Raw genomic sequence first — 13,344 nt, 5'->3', positions numbered from 1 at the left:
CTAATTCCAAGATTCTGACAGGTACTCCAAACAACTCTCAGGTATCTCCAATCACTAGGTCATCTTTCCTATAATACCAATTCTCTTTCTTAAATATCTACCTTCCAATGAACACTGATGAATCTCTTGGTCAGAAGGAAATTCTACTATCAATCTTCAAAACATTAATGATTCCGGTCAAGTTGCTCGAACTTGGAATACAATTCTTAGTCCTTGGTGTCACCCGAACCTTCTTAGCATAATTCTCCGTTGCTAAGGGCATCGGCTGCGACTTCTACTTTTCCAGGTGATAGCACTTTTCCAAGTCATAATCAATTTCATTCCAATGAGGATATCACAAGCTCAAGATCAACTTAGTGAAGATGTCATGTAGACTCTTATGATCCTCCTATATGTCACTTTTACTTTCAAGAAGATATTACTTCCATGCTCCATAATGGATAACTCTAGATAACATGTTAGGTAGTTTAACTCACGCTTCCTTAGTTGACTTAGTGAACAAGCCACTTTTCTTCTCATATAAGGACACATTCCACACCCTAACAAGGTGCATGATTGTAGATATGAAGCTTTTGTCTGGATCTGGCAAAGCCAATACATAGGTTTTTCTTCAACCTCTTCTTGGACTCCTTCAAACACTTAGCTGAGGTCTCTTGATCCAAACTAACTTAAAACCTCTTCCATTAGCATTATCAATATCTTGATGATCTTGGTTAAACCTCCCTTGAACTTTAATCAAATCTCATTGAGACTCTGAGTTTCTCTCACATCTTTGGGTACCACCACGCTTCCGCTGCGTAATCTAGAACGTAGGACACTTCATCTTGCAAATTCTTCAACTTGGCTACCCCCCTTAAGAAAGGACCAACTAGGGGACACCAAGCATATCTTGCACATACTTTTAGATGAGCTAACTAGTATCAAATCATTGTGACATCCCGATGGTACTCTCGTGTATAGGCAAGAACAATAAATCTGGAATTCCTCACGAGCAGAAAAACTACAACACAGTAAAACAGCTGTAACTCTCATTCTGTTAATCCAATAATATTGTAGCTTATACCGTTGGAAAGATTATCAAATTCTCCACAACTTCCTTATAGAACACTTTTCCAAATTCTGTAGTTTAGGTGGTCGAAAACAGTGCACAATAGAAACTACTTCAGATTCCCAACAGCACAGATGCATCACATTGTGATTTTCGTATCTCCATAACCAAAATAGCTATGAAGCTGATTCTTGCTCTCAGAGAAAGATATTGAAGTCTACTATTGTCTAGAATTTTCTCATGATTTTTTATCATCTAAAATCAGAGATATAAACCAAAGAGTGCAGACTGCTCCGAAAAGACACGATAGAGGAAACAGAAAAAAACCATAACCTAACTATTTATTGCACTAATCCTTATACCTTAGGCCTATAAACTAAATGAAATTGTGGGAACACCCAATAAGATCATTGCAATCATTACAAAGATTCAAACAATCATAAGCATTATGACAATTCAACAAGCAATAAAGGTGCACAACTCAATCATTGACTCGACTTGCGATACTATCGTCCTTGTTGTATTAGGGGTAATAATCCTAAGACTCATCTTCAAATTACGTAAGAAGGTGATGAGGAACAGTTCTAATAGCATATCAAATCAAGGAGTGAAGATGAGAACAAAGACATTAAAATAAGCACCAAGGTGGAGATGAATAGCAAGGGTAGAGATATAGTAGAGAATAAAATATCAAGGTTCATCGATCAAGGGTTTTTGTAGCAACTTCTAAATCTTAGAACGATCAGTTTCTACTAGGCTTGCATCCTACAGTCAGCATTGCTCTGATACCACTTTGTCGCACCCGATTTTAAGAACAAAACTAGATACACACCATATGTGAGCCCATGAAGTCAAATCTCATATACAGCTACAAATAAGGGTAACATCGAAAGACAATGCTCAATATATAACGTACTTAGTATAAAGAATATAACCTTAGGTAGCAAACAGCGGAAAGACAACTCCGATCTTCGGGTGAAGACTCTAATTCCACAGGGACAACTGACTGGTTGATCACAAGCCTAATTTCTTCAAACTCTAGTAATATGGTAGCCATCCGGGATTTTTATCCAAATATGTGAAAAATAAAGCAAGCATAAGTACATGTCGTACTCAACAAATATAACATGGGGTTCATGAGTCTCAAAAGACTGACACTGGTTTAACTGCGATTAGCTTTTAATTGTCATGATTTTAGCATAGTAGTAGCAACAAGTTTATCACAAGCCCATATAGACGCATGATCAGGTAAACATGAATAATGAATAGCTTAAACAATATTCATTAATGAGCATATTCATCATCAGTATCATCTGTGTTCATCATCATTAACCATTAGTGATCATCTATTCTGTAAATGTTCCAAGGCCGCTCATGACCATAAGCACGACTGATATACCAGTTTTACACTCTGCAGAGGTTGTACACTTTCACTGTGAGTCGTGATTTACCTTTTTCCCGAGGTCATGGGCCTCTTAACCCACTACCAAGGAAGGTCGGCAGGGTTCACTATGAAGCCTTTCAAAGGTTCATCTAACAAGTTAGGGCCGCTAAGGTTTCCTCATCAGTAAGCATAAACCCCCCTCCAAGGAGTGACTAACAAAATACAAAGAAACCAAAGTGCACCCTCTTGGCAGGCCGAGATCATATAAACCGAAGCCCCTCTTGCGCCATAAATATAACCACTAACAAGCTAGAAAAGGTCATCATACTGAGCCAAAGCCAGAGCCATGTAATCCTCACAGCTGTACTGTAAGTCCCAGATGATCACTTACAGATAAGTCCTTAGGGAGAGGAATCTGAAGCATTTAGAAAGTAGCTAAATACTCCAACCCCCTGTTTCCAAGTTACTAAAAAGTCATATTTTAATGTTTATTGCATATACCATTAGTCAAGTTACAAGATCATGGTTTAATTGAGCACTAGCAAAGCTACCCAATGCATAACTCGTAGGTGACATAAAAGTTCAATTCTAGGGAATCCCTATCAAGGTGACACATGCAACATGAATTTAATGAATTAAAGTGAATAGAAAATAAGGATGATCCCATGCTATACTTGCCTTAAACTTAGATCCTTCTTCTAGTCCAAACCTTCAATGGAACTCCTTGATCAACACGTAAAGCTCACCGACTGTACATGATCATAAAGCACCACACAAGCATCCATGCAATCATACACGAAGCAAACAATAGATCTAAATTAGAATAGTACACCAATATATAAAATCAAGATGAAAAGTTTATAAAATGAATCTACGTCTTGCTACAAACACACAGACGCGAGAAGCACTCTAATCGGAGCTACGGTGAAAAAGATACATCTACCGAAAGATTTACTCAAAAGAGAAAACATAAAAGTATAAGCTTCATGTGTTTTAACTATATAAAAGCATATATAAATTCAATTAAGTTAAATTTAGATTTGAATTATAAAACTAAAGTAAAACAAATCATATTTTATTTAGCCATGGAGGAAAAGAAGCTACTACATACAGTACTCCAGCATATATATTTGTAAGATTAAGAAACTCAGGATTAATTCAGAGATATGAACGAAGCTCGGTATGTATTTTTCTAGCTCCTGTTGTCAACACTGACCTCACGCTCGGTTGGGGCCATGTAAGCTAGTTTTAACAGGAAGGCCCAGGGCGGCGAGAGAGCGCCTGGTCGAACTCACCGGCACTACACTGTCGATCTGTGTCACCACTGAAAAGGGCAAAAACTCAAGCATTTTAGCTGTTGTTTCTAGCCAGCCAGTAGCTAGCTTGTATGTACTTACTCCTACCTGAAGACCAGAGGCCAGCTTGAATGAGCTCCCTGTAGACGGGTAGCAGGTCATCGGCTGCCTGTCCCCAGTTATCAAATATGGTATTGCTGCAGACCAGATAAATAATAGCCCACGAAAATGAATTCAGTAGTACCTACGGCGCCAGCATATATATTGTGTAATAAAACACTTTCGAAAAATAAAGCTAGAGATGAGAGACCTGCATACAGCCCATGGGTACTCTACGATACGGCTGATGTTGGCATGTAAGGCCTTCTGCACCTCGGGGAGGTAAGTAGTTGATGGAGTTGAAGACGGCGCAGGGGTCGTAGGGGGGGCAGCATCAATGGCGGTGGCTGAACGACAGACCGTCAAGAAGATCACCCATCGCGAAATTAATTAAAAAAAGAAGTTCAAATGAGTCATTATTGTATATAAAAGAAGATCATCGATTGCTGCTGGTTGAAGTGTTCATGGCAACTTACGGCGCGGCCGCGGGGCGTCCAGAACCTGCGCTGGTAAGGGCCCTCCCTGTCGCACGTCGGCGTGTAGATGGTGTAGGGGTTGATGTGTCGCCTTGTTCCAGACCTCCGTGCACTCCGGCGCGGGGTGCATGAAGGAGGTCCCCGGGCAGACCTTGAGCCCGCGGTCCAGGGTCTCGTCGGAGATGAGGCCGTGGTACGGTGCCACCAGGACTCGAACATGCCGATCATGTCTTCGTGGTCGTTGGTCAGACCACTTGAGACCAACAAGCCTTTTAATGAAAGGGGCGTTGTTCCGTCCTGTACACAACCTGGGCGAGCTGAGGAATAAAGTGACCTGCAAATTAAAATACTTCACAAATTAATGCATGCACAACAGTACCTGCAAACACTATACATGTGCGTATGTGCTCGAATACCATGATATGAAATGGAACTTGAGACATCGACCGAATTATTAAAGAATTATAAAATATAATAATGCAAAGTAACCACTAAATTTAAAGTTCTCACATCTGCCATCATGAAACATAATGTAAAGTATGCATTAACCATTTCCGTCATTATAGAAATACATTAAAATATGCTCAAATCTATGTATCAATACCCACATAAGCTATAATGGAAAATAGTTCAATAAATTTAAAATGTGCTATATATATTTCTAAATTATGAATTTGTACCATTGCTAAACTAAAAAAATAAAGCATAAATAGTACTTGCCACTATCTACACAAGTGAACATGCATCTATTGGTGCATGCAGCCTTTGTTCCATGCATACTAGCTACCTAGCTACCTTTGTTCCATGCGTACTCGGGTGAGCAACAGCCTCTCGCCGTTGGTGTGGACGCGGAACGTGAGTCCACAGGACTCCACATTGGTGTTGGCGCGGGCTTCTCCTCCTTCTTCTAGTGTTTTTTTTTTTTTGCATATGACACCAAGTCTCTGCTGCTGGGTCTTGGCTCGACTGATCGGGGCCGATGAGGCCGTATAGCTGCTGCCGCTAATTTTCTCTATAGAAGAACAGTAATAGCTGGTGTATGTCCTGTCGGCCGTCTGTAGGCTGATAGGAACTGTCGGCCATCGGTAAGCCGACAAGTGCCTATACCTAACGGAGAACGGCCACGTGCTACCGTACTTTGTATTTTATGTCCTGTCGGCCTTCGGTAGGCCGATAGGTTCTATCGGTTATCCGTGAGCCGACAAGTGCCTCCCTCAGCATGTGCTACTGTACGTTAGCAAGCTCTCGGAGAAGGCCCAATTAGACCTTGTGGCCTGTTGAAGTGACCAGGCATCCGGGCCCAAGGTGTATGCAAGTGCCCAACAGCACAAAATATCTTCCACTCAAAAGAAAAAAAACACAAAATAATATCTGCGATTTCATATCTTGCTCACAGTCCTACATACTCTCCTCGTGTTGGCAACGATCGATCGGCAAGAGCTAAGGTAGGTTTTTCCTCAGCTAAACTTTTGGTGCCCTCGATCCGCCGCTGGTACTCGGGGTTGAAGGCTTCACAAGCTAGCTGTAGGAAGTAAATATATAAGTAGTATAATTTTATCTACAATTCTCACAACAACGCGATGTATTCTTTTAATATTATATATTGGTGAATCTTACTTCCTTCCTTCTATATACATATATATATATATATATATATATATATATATATATATATATATATATATATATAGGCATACCGCATAGGCGGCATAGCCAGTCGAGAGGGCCAAAGATCGAGCAAACATGGCCGTCTTCATCAGCTCCTCCGGCATGTACGGCTCGCCAAGGCGCGCTACGGCGACGACGACGACGCTCCTACTCGCACTAGCCGCTGTCGGCGGCCTCCTCCTGGCGCCGGTCGCGGCACGCCGGTCACCCGAGCACGACAAGCAGCAGCAGCATGAGGACGACCGCATCTTGGGGCTGCCGGGCCAGCCCAACGGCGTGGCGTTCGGCATGTACGGCGGCTACGTGACCATCGACGACCACAACGGCCGCGCGCTCTACTACTGCTTCCAAGAGGCCGACGCCGCCGAGCTGGCGGGCGCGCCGCTCGTCCTCTGGCTCAACGGCGGGCCCGGGTGCTCCTCCATCGGCCTAGGCGCCATGCAGGAGCTCGGCACGTTCCGCGTCCACACCAACGGCGAGAGGCTGTTGCTCAACGAGTACGCATGGAACAAAGGTAGCTAGCTAGCTAGTATGCATGGAACGAAGGCTGCATGCACTAATAGATGCATGTTCACTTGGTGTAGATAGTGGCAAGTACTATTTATGCTTTATTTTTTTAGTTTAGCAATGGTACAAATTCATAATTTAGAAATATATATAGCACATTTTTAAATTTATTGAACTATTTTCCATTATAGCTTATGTGGGTATTGATACATAGATTTGAGCATATTTTAATGTATTTCTATAATGACGGAAATGGTTAATGCATACTTTACATTATGTTTCATGATGGCAGATGTGAGAACTTTAAATTTAGTGGTTACTTTGCATTATTATATTTTATAATTCTTTAATAATTCGGTCGATGTCTCAAGTTCCATTTCATATCATGGTATTCGAGCACATACGCACATGCATAGTGTTTGCAGGTACTGTTGTGCATGCATTAATTTGTGAAGTATTTTAATTTGCAGGTCACTTTATTCCTCAGCTCGCCCAGGTTGTGTACAGGACGGAACAACGCCCCTTTCATTAAAAGGCTTGTTGGTCTCAAGTGGTCTGACCAACGACCACGAAGACATGATCGGCATGTTCGAGTCCTGGTGGCACCGTACCACGGCCTCATCTCCGACGAGACCCTGGACCGCGGGCTCAAGGTCTGCCCGGGGACCTCCTTCATGCACCCCGCGCCGGAGTGCACGGAGGTCTGGAACAAGGCGACACATCAACCCCTACACCATCTACACGCCGACGTGCGACAGGGAGGGCCCTTACCAGCGCAGGTTCTGGACGCCCCGCGGCCGCGCCGTAAGTTGCCATGAACACTTCAACCAGCAGCAATCGATGATCTTCTTTTATATACAATAATGACTCATTTGAACTTCTTTTTTTAATTAATTTCGCGATGGGTGATCTTCTTGACGGTCTGTCGTTCAGCCACCGCCATTGATGCTGCCCCCCCCCTACGACCCCTGCGCCGTCTTCAACTCCATCAACTACTTGAACCTCCCCGAGGTGCAGAAGGCCTTAGGCTGTCCACATCGCAGACCTGCAAGCGCACCTGCAGCGCGCGCGCCTGTAAATCGCCCGGAAGCGTAGCGGCCGCACAGCGCTGCGCCAATTCCAGCGTACCGGCCGCACACACGCTAAATACCGTAGCGAGAGAGAGAGTAGGCGAGAGAGAGAGGGGAGGGAGGGAAATAAAATATGGAATAGTGGGTATAGAGTACTATGGGATAGAGATAACACGGGTGCGGAAGAAATAGATATAGAGTAGAGAATCTCGATGACTAGGATAGAATATTCCTTTTTAGAGATGTAAATAAAGGTCGACAAGTGCGGATAGCCTTACATGCCAACATCAGCCGTATCCTAGAGTACCCATGGGCTGTATGCAGGTCTCTCATCTCTAGCTTTATTTTTCGAAAGTGTTTTATTACACAATATATATGCTGGCGCCGTAGGTACTACTGAATTCATTTTCGTGGGCTATTATTTATCTGGTCTGCAGCAATACCATATTTGATAACTGGGGACAGGCAGCCGATGACCTGCTACCCGTCTACAGGGAGCTCATTCAAGCTGGCCTCTGGTCTTCGGGTAGGAGTAAGTACATACAAGCTAGCTACTGGCTGGCTAGAAACAACAGCTAAAATGCATGAGTTTTTGCCCTTTTCAGTGGTGACACAGATCGACAGTGTAGTGCCGGTGAGTTCGACCAGGCGCTCTCTCGCCGCTCTGGGCCTTCCTGTTAAAACTAGCTTACATGGCCCCAACCGAGCGTGAGGTCAGTGTTGACAACAGGAGCTAGAAAAATACATACCGAGCTTCGTTCATATCTCTGAATTAATCCTGAGTTTCTTAATCTTACAAATATTTATATAGGAGTACTGTATGTAGTAGCTTCTTTTCCTCCATGGCTATCATATCATGGATGGGGGAACGATCCCCCACAGTTCGGTCAGGCCAGCCAGAACATCGCCGCGGCGACGATGCTGTTGCGCGGCCTTCCCGAGCCTGTCGACCCACAGGAGCAGGCGGTCCACCGAAACCTTTGGGCGCTGGTGGAGACTGCCGCCGTTCAACAGGCGGAGAGCTCCGCGTCACGACACTGACTCGCAGCCTCTCTCCCCACCAGGGGAGAGGGGACGCACCAGACGCATCGCTCCATCCGCTCGCCACTACAGCCGCCGGCGCGTGGAACAAGAGGCTGCAGCTGCGCCACGACCTAACCCGGTGCCTACTCCACACCGGTCGCCTGTGTACTAATGCCTCGGGCCGAACCGAGACGCTCGCAGCGTCATCAACATCCGACGTTAGGCCCGGTATGACGATGACGTCCACCGGGCGGCAGTGAGAGCAGGCAGCACGGGCTCCAGCTGGACCATCGAGGGGACTGGTGAGACGCACCCTAGGCGTGGTCGCCGACCCAATGACCAGAGTCCTAGCCCGGATGGTCCAGGACCACGGGCCTTTGGCCAACGCATCCAGAGAGCGTCATTCCCACAACGCTTCCGACCGCCTACCAACATCGCCAAGTATACCGGGGAGACGAATCTCGGTATATTGCTCGAAGACTTCCGGCTTGCCTGCCAAGCCGGAGGAGTGGATGATGACCACTTCATCATTCAGTACCTCCCCATCTGCGTAGGGGAACATGTTCGAGCATGGCTCGAATTCCTCCCACATTACAGCATCCGTGACTGGGTGGACCTCAAGAGGATCTTCGTCGGGAATTTCCAGGGGACATACGTCCGCCCTGGGAACTCCTGGGACCTTCAAGAGCTGCCAGCAGGAGCCCAACGAGTCCCTATAGGATTACATCTATAGGTTCTCAAAGCGGTGCAACTCCCTACCTGATGTTGTCGATGCGGATGTCATCAGCGCGTTCCTCTCTAGAACAACCTGTGAGTCTTTGATTCACAAGCTTGGCTATCTGAAGCCCTGGACCACCCGTGACCTGCCCGATGTCGCTACGAACCACGCCTCCGGCGAGGAGGTGGTCGGAGCTATCTTCAACAGAGGTCGGGACAAGGGCAAGACCAAACACGAGGATCAAGACGAGGGCCCCTCCACACAGAGGGGCAAAAAGAACAAGAAGGATTGGCGCCGACCGTCCAACTCCACGTTGGTCGCCGCAGCTGATCGCGCGGGCAAGCAGCCCCAGCAGGACCGGCCTGACCACTTCAACAAGCTCATGGATAGCCCATGCACCAACCATGCTTACCCCATCAAGCACCTCTACAAGGACTACGAGCTCCTCAAGCGCTTCCTGCGATAGGCCGATGGGCCGAAAGAAGGAAAGGGCAAGGAGACAGTGGCCAAGAAACGAGGCACGGCGAGTGAGGATGGGGACAACTTTCCCAACCCCGAGGAATGCATCATGATCTTTGGGGGGTCCAATGCCATCTACTCCAAGCGCCAGCACAAAGTGCGCTACCGAGAGGCATGCGTCGCTGAGACGGCCGTCTCCTCCTTCCTTCGCTGGTCAGAATCTCCGATCACTTTCGATCAGAGGGACCACCCTTCCCACGCCGCCAAACCAGGATGCTATCCGCTCGTCGTTGACCCCATCGTCCGCAAGAAGCGCCTCACTAAGGTGCTGATGGACGAAGGCAGCGGCCCCAACATCCTCTACGTGGACACCCTCGACGCCATGCGCATCCTCCGGTCGGAGCTCCACCCGGCGAGCTCTCCCTTCCACGGTGTGATCCCGGGAGCGTAGGCATACCCGCTCGGGCAGATCGACCTGCCCGTCATGTTTGGCAACCGAGCCAACTTTCGCTCGGAGGTGCTTACCTTCGAGGTGGTGGACTTCATGGGGTCTTACCATGCCATCTTGGGGCGGCCATGCTACACCAAGTTCATGGCGGTCCCCAACTACACCTACCTGAAGTTGAAGATGCCGGGACCGAACAGCGTCATCACCGTGGGTAGCACCTTTTCGCACGCCTACACGTGCGACCGCAAGCATTTCGAGCTCGCCACTGCCGTCATCAACTCGTCCAAGCTCCCGTGGCTCGGGGAGTTGTCGACCCCAGCAGTCCTGGACTGCAACAAGCCAACCTCCTCGACTGCCTTTTGATTGCTCGAGGAGACTAAGGCAGTGGGGATCGACCCCACTGACCCTACCAAGATAGTGTGGATCAGGACCCAGCTCTCGGCCAAATAGGAATGTGAGCTCGCTGACTTTCTACACGCCAATCGCGATGTCTTCGCATAGAAACCTTCCGACATGCCAGACATACCATAGGAGGTCACTGAGCACACACTACGCCTCGTCTCGGGCTCAAAGCCCACCAAGCAACGCCTGTGTCGTTTTGACGATGAGAGGCGTAGGGCCAAAGGCGAGGAGGTCGCCAAACTCCTGGCAGCCAGATTCATCAAGGAGGTATACCACTTCGACTGGCTGGCCAATCCTGTTCTTGTCAAAAAGAAGACCGGGAAATGGAGAATGTGCGTTGATTACATTGGCCTCAACAAGGCGTGTCCGAAGGATCACTTTCCTCTACCATGCATAGACCAGATAGTCGACTCCACCTTGGGATGCGAGATCCTCTCCTTTCTGGATGCCTACTCAAGCTATCACCAGATCACCATGAAAGAGTACGACCAGCTCGTGACTTCGTTCATCACTCCGTATGGTTCGTACTGTTATGTAACCATGCCTTTCGGTCTGAAGAACGCTGGCGCCACCTATCAACGGTGCATGTAGCAATGCTTCGCTGATCAAATCGACCCGCTCAATCAACCTGACCAAGTCAAGCGGCCAAAACCAACAATTGTCGTCTATGTTGATGACATAGTGGTCAAAACGGCTCAAGCTTGTGACATGATCGCAAACTTGGCCGCAACATTCTCGAACCTCCGAAGGTTCAACATCAAATTGAATCCCAAAAAGTATGTTTTCGGGGTTTCAAAGGGGAAGCTGCTTGGATACATCATGTCCGAACACGGCATCAAGGCCAACCCCAAAAAGATCATGGCCATCTCCAACATGGGCCCTATATGCAACGTTAAGGGCGTACAGAAGCTCACCTGCTGTTTGGCCGCCCTAAGCCGATTCATCTCCCGGCTCGGTGAACGGGGGATGCCTCTCTATAAGCTCCTCAAAAAGATGGACACCTTCATCTGGACTGAGGAGGCACAACAGGCTTTGGAGAGCCTAAAAGTGTCACTAACGTTGGCTCCAATCCTCGTCGCTCCCAAACAGGGAGAACCCCTCCTCCTCTATGTCGTGTCAAGCAACCACGTGGTGAGCGCCGCCCTAGTCATCGAAAGGGAGGAGCCGGGACACCACCTTATGGTCCAGCGACCCGTATACTTCATCGGGGAGGTACTCATCGACCCCAAGGTCTAGTACCCTCAGGTGCAAAAACTCCTATACACCGTGCTGATGGCGACCCAAAAGCTCCTGCACTACTTCACCGACCACGAAGTCTCGGTCGTCACTTCATACCTACTCGGAGACATCATCCGCAACCGCGATGCCACAGGATGAATCTCCAAGTGGGCACTCGAGCTAATGGGCCACGACATCAGGTATACCCCCTGTACCGCTATTAAGTCTCAAGCTCTCATGGATTTTGTCACCGAATGGATGGAGGTCCAGCTACCGACTCCAGACGTCACCCACGAATACTGGATGATGTACTTCGACGGGTCCATAATGGCGCCCGGCTCAGGGGCTAGGGTGGTTCTAATCTCCCCGGATGGGAGTAGGCTCCACTACATGTTTTGCCTCCACTTTTCAGCCTCAAACAATGTCGTAGAATACGCGGCCCTCATCAACAGACTGTGCATCGCCATCGAGCTCGGTGCCACATGACTCTACGTTCGCGGCGACTTAGAGCTAGTTGTCGACCAGGTCATGAAGGAGTCATCCTGCAAAAGCCCCCTCATGGTAGCATACTGCCAGGAGGTGCGCAAGCTTGAGGACAAATTCTAGGGGATCGAGCTACACCATGTCCCCCAAAAGGACAACGATGTCGCCGATTTTCTCGCAAAATTGGCTGCTAGGCGGGTTCCGTCTCCGGATGGGGTCTTCATCAACGACCTTCATGAACCATTTGCCCGCATCCTAGAAGGTCCAATCTAGACACACCCAATGCCGACCCGGTGCTTGGGGGGTCTGACCCCAGTGCCTCCGTGACCAAGGGAAACAACTCCTCCTCAAGGTCCATGTCGAAATCTGCGACCATCACGTGACCCCGAGGTCGCTAGTTGGAAAAGCCTTTCGCTAAGGTTTTTACTGGCCCACCGCACTACGAGATGCAGAGGAGGTCATCCGCAAGTGTGAGGGATGCCAGTTCTACGCTCGGCAAACTCATTTGCCGGCACAGGAGCTTCAAACCATCCCCATCACCTGGCCGTTCGTGGTATGGGGCCTCGACATGGTAGGACTCCTCAAAAAGGGTCTGGGCGGCTTCACTCACCTACTTGTAGTGGTCAACAAATTCACCAAGTGGATAGAGGCCAAGCCCATCACCAACATCTGCTCGAAAGAGGCGGTCAAGTTCTTCCTCAACATCATCTACTGGTTCGGCGTTCCTAACTGTATCATCACTGACCATGGAACTAACTTCACTGGGAAGAAGTTCCTAGACTTCAGTGATGGATACGGCATTAGGATCGACTGGGCCTTGGTCCGACATCCACGTACTAACGGTCAGGTCGAGCGTGCCAATGGCATGGTCCTCAAGGACTCAAGCCACACATTTTTTATTGACTCAACAAGTACGCCGAGCGATGGGTCACAGAGGTCCCAGCGATCCTCTAGAGCCTACGAATGACCCCAAACCGATCCACAAGGTTCACACCTTTGTTTTTGGCCAACAGAGCTGAAGCAGTGCTACCCTCTGACCTCGACCA

The 13,344-nt window shown here is 47.9% G+C and overlaps 2 pseudogenes; one reads left to right on the top strand and one right to left on the bottom strand.

Moving 5' to 3' along the window:
• Nucleotides 1-3,624: 3,624 nt before the first annotated feature.
• Nucleotides 3,625-4,745, bottom strand: LOC136466296 (P-(S)-hydroxymandelonitrile lyase-like; annotated as a pseudogene).
• Nucleotides 4,746-6,045: 1,300 nt separating this feature from the next.
• LOC136466295 (P-(S)-hydroxymandelonitrile lyase-like) lies at nucleotides 6,046-10,198 on the top strand (annotated as a pseudogene).
• Nucleotides 10,199-13,344: the final 3,146 nt, after the last annotated feature.

Source organism: Miscanthus floridulus, chromosome 7 (genome assembly GCF_019320115.1).
Source record: "Miscanthus floridulus cultivar M001 chromosome 7, ASM1932011v1, whole genome shotgun sequence".
NCBI lineage: Eukaryota > Viridiplantae > Streptophyta > Magnoliopsida > Poales > Poaceae > Miscanthus > Miscanthus floridulus.
The sequence above is the reverse complement of the archived record's forward strand: the minus strand, read 5'-3'. Positions and strand labels throughout refer to the sequence as shown.